Raw genomic sequence first — 8610 nt, 5'->3', positions numbered from 1 at the left:
AGATCCACATGGAGACTGAAGGAAAATTTTAGGATTCCCACTGACTTTTTTATTTAGTCTTAGCAATACTGAAGATTCATTTCCTACCCATGTCTCGGCTCATCATCTCTCTGGTATTTTGGCAAAGTCCCTCTGTACCCACATCATGCAAACATACAAACACACATAGCATTTATGTTCTGTTGCTGCCTCTTTAAAATGTGGTGCTGAGCCAATATAAATCTTTGATTGTCCCAGAGTCCGTCATCAGTCTTAACACCGGAACCTAACTTTGGGAGGAACTTCTCTGCATCACACTGCTGTTGCTATAAAGCATACATTTGTTTTGCATTCTTCTCTATGATGTAGTTTCGACGTGACTAAAACGCAATTTACAAAGTAATTATTCACCATAACCATTTTTGGTCAAAATTTTCTGTCTTAACAAGTTTCTTATAACCCAAGACCAAAAGAGGTGTTTGGTGTCACCAATGCTACTTTCTATACAAATTTCCCACCTTGGCAGCACTATGAACAAAAAGATCTTCTTATTTTTTCCTCAGAAATGATCGTCTCCTCTTCTGCCTTCACACAGTGGCAGAAGTGACTTATAACAGCTCAGTCTTCTCTGTTTAATTGCATTTTAACTTGGAACCAAGTATAAAGGCAAAAAAGATGAAATTGTAATGACTACTAGTCCTCGGGTGACCTCTGCTGAATATACCGGTCAGCCTCAGAAATGTGATGGTACTCCAGATGGTGCATCATTGTTATCTCCTATATGTACTTTGATTGACATATGATAATGCCAAGATCATGATGGCTATGTGAAGCAAAAGATAACAACAATTCTGTTGGCTGAATGTGTCACTCTCATTTTAATACTCATTTATAAATTTTCATTTTATTTAGAATTAGAAATCTTACCTACAAGTAAATAAAGATTGGCAAGGTTAAGCTTAAGGTCATCTGGTGATTAGTAAAATCACATGCTAAATTCAATGCCTGGACCATAAAATCAATGTGCATTTCATTACAACATACTTCTCTTATTTCTAAAATCCCACAATACCCATAGAAAACTTCCTGTGAGAGGCCAAAACTATTCTGTCTTACTTAGGTGATTTGGCTTTAATATATTCAGTACTTTACAGAACAAATAATATGCTATTGTGATATATTCAGATAAAAATACAGAAATTACTTGGAAGTGTTTGAAAATAAGTTCTTGCTTTAAGAGTTTCTGCTTAACAAACCTAAAAGTCTATCATTTTTAAATGTCCACATTCTTTGAAGGATACTTAGATATTTTAACAGTTGTAAAGTTGGAAATAATTATAGCTGTATAAATAAAAACTCTTCTCATGCTTCAGTTAATTTTAATAAGTGTAATTCATAATAAGTGCAATACGGCATAGGATTCTAATAATGTAAATTTATGCCTTCTTGCCTAGCAACACTAAAAGGCCATGAGGCAGTGGGGGGGAGCATTTATTAAAATTGAGAAGAAGATTGGGAATATGAATCAGCTTATATGTATATGTATTACAATGCTGCATATTAGCAATTATATCAACCAATACTATTTTCTCCCTAAGAGTGAGAGAAAAGTGCAATACCTGAACCATTATTTTTATATTGGGAAGAAAAAAAATGAATCCCAATTAAAGGTGAAAATAACTGAGTTCAAGTTCTAGTCGTGTTGCTTACTACCTCCCTAAATTTCTGAATCCTAGTTTTCAAAACAATGAAATAATTTTACTTGCCTTACCTATTGCATAGTGTTGTATTAAAGATTGAATAGAATTATGCCTCTGATTTGTTAGATAAAAACACCATATAAATGCATTACTATCTATTGCGTCTCTAAAATAATGCATTCAAACTTAATATATATATTTTAATTTTAAATATAGTTAAGCCGTATTTGAAAGCTACAAAAATCAACTTCAAAATACTTCACAGAAGGGGTGCCTAGGTGGCTCAGTTGGTTAAGCACCCAACTCTTGATTTAGTTCATGGAAAAGGGGAGAAATAATCAGAGAAACAATGAAATTCTAAAAATTGAAAGATATGAAAGCAATTAATTTCTACTTCAAATTTTGTGAGATTCAGCTTAACAGTAGTTAGAGGCAAATGCATAGCTTCTGACGAAAATATTTTAGCACCAGAAAAACTGAAAATTGATAGGTCAACAATTCCAATAAAAAAAAATTTTTTTTTAAGATTTTATTTATTTATTTGACAGAGAGAGAGACAGCCAGCAAGAGAGGGAACACAAGCAGGGGGAGTAGGAGAGGAAGAAGCAGGCTCCCAGTGGAGGAGCCTGATGTGGGGCTCGATCACAGGACCCTGGGATCACTCCCTGAGCCGAAGGCAGATGCTTAACGACTGAGCCACCCAGGCGCCCCTCAAATCAAAATTTTAAAAGAAATTAAAATAAAGAAAAAATAAAGATAAAGCCATCAATTAATGAAATAGAACACAAAGGAACAGGAAGGTAGAGCAATATGGAAAATTAAATTCATGGAGTAATGCTGTATGATACAGATGAGCTTTAAGTTTGGAAATTAGGGAATGTCTTTTTTTTTTTTTAAGTATGATTTAAATGAAGTGAAGTGAGAGAAACTATAAGAGGTCAGAAATAGTAATAAAGTATAATTTATTTATTCAGTTAACAAGTCTTTATTGCACACCTAATATGTGCCAGGTACTCCTCCAGCACTTGCGTATAGCAGTTAAAAAAAAAAAAAGATAAATATCTGTTAGAGCTTTTATTGTAGTAGAAAAGATATTAAGCAAAATTAAAAAGTAAATAATACATTAGAAGTAACTCAGTGAAGCATGGCAAGGTTTTCTGGGGAATGGAGATTATAATTTTAAACAAAGCAGTAAGAAAGGCCTTATCTTTCTCGAGTCAATCTCATTCTGAAAAATGCAAAATAACTCTTAGGTTCATTTTTCCACCAAAATCCAGACATAAATATTCAATGGCCTACTTGGCATTTCCACCTGTATTTTTAGCTCATATCTCAAATTTAAAATATCCAAATCTATACAGAATTAAAACCAAAATTTGTACCACTTTGCCACTAAAACTGCTTGATCTGCAGTCTTCCTTATCAATGGCAACCCCAGACTTTCAGTTAGTTAGAACAATAAATAATAGGTAGGGGGTGCCTGGGTGGCACAGCGGTGCGTCTGCCTTCAGCTCAGGGCCTGATCCCAGCATTGTGGGATCGAGCCCCACGTCAGGCTCCTCTGTTATGAGCCTGCTTCTTCCTCTCCCACTCCCCTTGCTTGTGTTCCCTATCTCGCTGGCTGTCTCCCTCTGTCACATAAGTAAATAAAATCTTTAAAAATAAATAAATAAATAAATAAATAAATAAATAAATAAATAATAGGTAGATAAATAAATAAACAAAATTCTCCAGAAATCCTTGTTTTCCTCTTTTTCTAACAAAGGACATCCAATTTGTCAAAAAAAAAAAATTCTCTCAGAAGCAAAGTCAGAAATATCAGAAGTACTTATACGAGTATTTAAAAAGATTACACATATATACATACATATGTATATGAGTATGTGCATGTGTATGAATATGTACATAAATACTATTTACTGGATCAACAGAAAAATAGCTGCATGTTTCTATTGCTTAAGATATCACTATATTACTTGTAATTATTTACCTCTGTATATGCACACACAAAATATGTATGTGTGTACGTGTAATGTGCGTAAGTAAATATAGGAAATATTTGAGCAATCTAAATTACAGCATTTTTGAACTCATTTGAATAGACATCTTTAGGGCACTGTGACAACCTCTGAAAATCCCTGTTCTTTCTAAGCACATGTGTAATGCTTACAAAAATTGCAGTAATGCAGATCTAGACTCCAGAAATGTTAGAAAATAAATTTCTGTTAAGAAAAAAAAATCGCAATAAATCACATTTCAACATGTTTTAAAGAGCTGATAAGAAGAAGTGACATTAAAGAACACGTATTTCAAAATTTTAAATGAATATTTAATTTGTCAGTGAGTAAAGTCAAAAATCATTAAGCCCAGTAGGAAAGACAGTCACTGAATGATGGTCACTGTACCGTAACAAGTTAAATTTGTGCAATGTAGCTGAAATACAGGAAATGTATGATTTTGAACACTTACATTTTTAAGAAGAATCAGTAAGTTTTACAATAGCTATACCCCAAATAAAAAGCAGAATTAATCTATAGATACAGTACTATAAAAAAAAATTAAGGACAGGACATACCTCAGCAACTATAAAATACGGATTCAACAGAAAACAAAAACGGAATTCAACTCTTTGAAAAAATATTAAGTTTGAACAAAACTATAATGATAGCGTACAGGCAAGTCACACACATAAAAATAATGTAAATATCCTCATCAAAATATTAGACTATACTCAGGAATGATTAAAGGAGATAATTCCTTATTGGACATTATTTCAAGTATACAAATTTATTTCAGGGTTAGGGATGTATATTGTTCAAATTTAGAAAATTAGGAGTGCCCAGGTGGCTCAGTCAGTTAAGTGTCCCACTCTTGGTTTCGGCTCAGATTGTGATCTCAGGGTCATGAGACGGAGCCCTGCATTGGGCTCTGTGCTGAGTGTGGCGCATGCTTAAGATTCTCTCTCCCTCTCCATCTGCCCCCAAGCCCGCTGCTCATGCATACATCTCTCTCTCTCAAAGAAAAAAAAAATCAGGAAATTAATGTTATTCAGCTTATTACCATATTAAAAGAGAACATATTAATTGCCAAAAACCTTTTGGTCAAATTTAAAAGTCATTATAAATAACTCTTTATAAAACTTTTAGCAAGCCATAATAAAATGGTACACCTTAACTTCATAAAGGGCATTTACCATAAACCTCCAGCAAACATCATCCATTTTTTCCTTTCCTTTCTTTTTTCTTTTCCTTTTTTTTTTTTTTTGATGGATCAGCTATTTAATTAGGTTCTTTGTAAGAAATTTAGAAGGCCAATTTGTGAGCGCAAACACAGAATGCAGATAGCCCTGAAGCTGAGGAATAGCTTTGATTGTTGGCAGAATTTGTGAGTCCACAGCTTTCTGATCAACCTTGGGCTGCTCTGTAATCTCATATTTCTCTTTCTCTGAGTCAAAGATCTTGCCTTCCTGGTGTGTGGGTTTACACAGCTTCTTCTTCTTGAAGTAAGCATCAGTGAGATTTTTTGGTATTTTCACACTGTTGATATCAATTTTGGTGGAGGTGGCAATGACAAATTTCTGGTGTGTTCTACACAGAGGAACTTATTGAGGGCCAGAGGGCCAGTCACAAGTAGCAAGCCACTGCTCAGTCACTTCAGGAAAACCACCCTCTTGCCTCTGTGACGCCCAGTGAGGATGACCAGAATGGTCCCAGGAGTGGTACTTGCGCACAGTTTTCTCACTTGCTGCCTGAAAGGTTTTTTATTTTGGCTCTATAGCTTTCAAGGCACATCTTGAGTAGAATAATACCTAGGCATTTTGTGCAGTTTAACCACTTGGGTACCACCATTCCTGTCACCAACAACTGGTTTTGTGACAGTGGCAAGAACCTTCTCTTTTTTTTCTCAAAGCTGGATTTAGGTATTGAATACTTGCTCTTGTATATGGCCTTTCTGGAATACATAGCCGTTCAGGAATATTTGCGCATTTCTCTGACTAGGACAGGGTTTCAGCTGTAGTGGGGCTTCCCCTTCTTTGGCATTTTAGCCTCAACATGACCCTTCTTAACCCTGGCACCAGGATCAGGCTTCTTGGCTTCAGGTTTCTTTTCCTTAGCATCCAGCTTCTCAGCTTTTTCACTCACCATCTTGCAAGATGGGAAAGAGCAAATGTCATCCATTTCTAACATTAAACATCTTCCTTTAGGATGAGGAATGTGACAAGGACACCCCAAATAAGTGATTCTATTTAACACTGAAGTAAAAGATCTAGACAACCGAAATTAAGAAATATAAATAAACTATTTTAAGAATTAAGAATTGGGTATCAGCTTCAAGCCATGTTGAAGTAACAGGGAGAGACTTGCCCATCCACCCTGGAAGCTAGAAGGCAAACAAAACATTTGAAACAGTTTTCAAACATAGGACAGTGCAAGATAGTGGTCCTCGAGAAAAGGAAAATAAATAAATAGAGCTCTAGGGTTGTTCAAGATCACTGTGTGAAAAGAATTTCTAGTGCATAGCACAGAGATAACCTAAAACAGTTAAAATTTGATATTTGCTTTGCTTTTTTTTTTTTTAAGATTTTATTTATTTGTTCGACAGAGACAGAGACAGCCAGCGAGAGAGGAAGGGAACACAAGCAGGGGGAGTGGGAGACGAAGAAGCAGGCTCATAGCAGAGGAGCCTGATGTGGGGCTCGATCCCATAACGCCGGGATCACGCCCTGAGCCGAAGGCAGACGCTTAACCGCTGTGCCACCCAGGCGCCCCTGATATTTGCTTTTCATAATTATGAACAGGAAAATGTCAGTCACCACAGTTGCTATTCTATATTGAATTGTAGACCATAGTGTGCAGTATTTTGTAGAATATATAAGATTTGGAAAAGAGGAAACAAAATGCAAAAGCAAAACAAAACAAAAATAAACTTAAAAATATAAAATGGAACAGAATAAGAGAAAAATATAGTAAAACAATATTATTCATTAAAACCAGCTATGACTCATTAGAAAGAACTAAAAAGTAAACATGTCTCATTAATCATATGTACCTAAGAATAACCGTAACAATATATATGCAAGGCTTGTCTATAAAAATTAGTTAAACTTTAGTGAAGGATACAGAAGAAAAAGATGCAATATTAATGGATTTTAAGCCCCAATATTGTAAAGAGTCAAACCATTCTCAATAAGTCAATGCCAATAAGAACCTCAAGATGATGCTCAAATTTATAAGAAAAATTCATAACAAGGAAAAGATCTTAGGAGAATCAAAATACTTTTTCAAGAAAAAGGAGAAAAGGAAAATCAATATTTAATTACCGTAATAATTGAAATACTGTGGTGTTTGCAGTGGAATAGAAAAAGAAATGTAGATAGAAAGAATAGCATTAGAGTTTCCAAATCAGACCCATGCACATATGGAATTTGACATGTGATAAAATGAGCACTTCAAATCAGCAGAGGAGTGTAAGAATTATTTTTCAAACTATTCTTGGATAACTGGCCACCCAGTTGGAAGGAAAAAAACCCCACAAAAATGATCATTGCATCTTGCTACTCACACACACACATACACACACACACTCATTTAATACCTAGTTACATAAATGTATATATTCTGGATAGATTAAAGATTAAATGTAAAAAACAAATGCAAATTTAGAAGAAAATATTTTTATGCTAGTGGGATAAGAAAAAAATATTTCAAAATTACAGAAATTCAGAAAATTTTAAAAAAGATACATTCGACAGCAATTAAAATATATAAGGGTAAATATATATATAAGCTTTAATATGACTAAGAAAACCATAATCAAAGCTTAAAAATAAAGATATGTATGATCATGTATATGTATGTATGTCATAGCAGATTAGCATTTGAATTGTAGGCAGAAATATATAACAGAAAAAATAAATAATTGAAAACATATGAACAGATCATTTACAGAGAAGGAAACCTGACTGGCAATAAACAGAAGAACATTTGCTCAACCACATTACTATTGAGGAAATGCAAGTTAAAACAGTGCCATTTCATTCCAAATCTACCAGACTGCCAGTAATCAAAAGTTTCATGAACATCAAGTGTATAGGCAATGCTGAGTGAGATCTGAAATTTGAAAGCAACTTGGCAATATCTGGAGTAGCTGATGATGCCCATGTCACATGATCCACCATGCCACTTCTAAATATATGTTTTAGTAAAAAGCTTGACTATGCATCTAATGAGACATGCAAAGGAATGTTCACTGAACCACTATTTACAGTGGTGTGGTACTTTAAATGTTATCACTACTCAAGTAGATAAAGAAAATATAGTATATAGCATATTTCAATTCAGCAATTAAGATGAATGAACATAGTCTGCATGTATTAATGTGAATTTATATAAAAATGTTGAATGAAAAGCATATTACAGAAGGAGCTGTGCAATATGAGAGGACTGACGAATATTTCAAAGTACATTGTTTGTGCATATGTGCATAGCTAAAATATTAAAGCCTGGGTGGAAATGTCACACATAACTCTGGGGAAATAATTATCCCTGGGGAGGAAAAGGGGGGAAGGGAATCAAGTAGAGCTGCTAAGGGGGCTTCACACTCTGTTGTTAAATTCTGTTTCTTTAAAGCAAAAGATCTGAGGCAATCCTGGCAAGTTTGTTAAGTTTAAATGCATTTTTGGTACGTTTAAAATATGCCAAATTTTAAAAAATGAGTTTGATAAATATCAAGAAGCTTTCCCCACAAACACTCACGCAGTTAATCCTTTAGCCTCTGCAAAACCATTACAACATAATGTCCTCATTTACTATTAGAAGCAAGAGGAGAAGGGAGGACCTAGCTTGTTTGTCATTCATCTTTGCGCTGTATCTAACTTAATTTTTTACTTTGTATTTTTTAAGTGGAACGAGACCATTCAGTAATAGTTCCT

General features: G+C 34.4%; 1 pseudogene; it reads right to left on the bottom strand.

The window, feature by feature from the left end:
- Positions 1-4953: 4953 nt before the first annotated feature.
- Positions 4954-5824, bottom strand: LOC113255894 (60S ribosomal protein L6-like; annotated as a pseudogene).
- Positions 5825-8610: the final 2786 nt, after the last annotated feature.

Source organism: Ursus arctos, unplaced genomic scaffold (assembly GCF_023065955.2).
Source record: "Ursus arctos isolate Adak ecotype North America unplaced genomic scaffold, UrsArc2.0 scaffold_21, whole genome shotgun sequence".
Classification (NCBI taxonomy): domain Eukaryota; kingdom Metazoa; phylum Chordata; class Mammalia; order Carnivora; family Ursidae; genus Ursus; species Ursus arctos.
The sequence above is the reverse complement of the archived record's forward strand: the minus strand, read 5'-3'. Positions and strand labels throughout refer to the sequence as shown.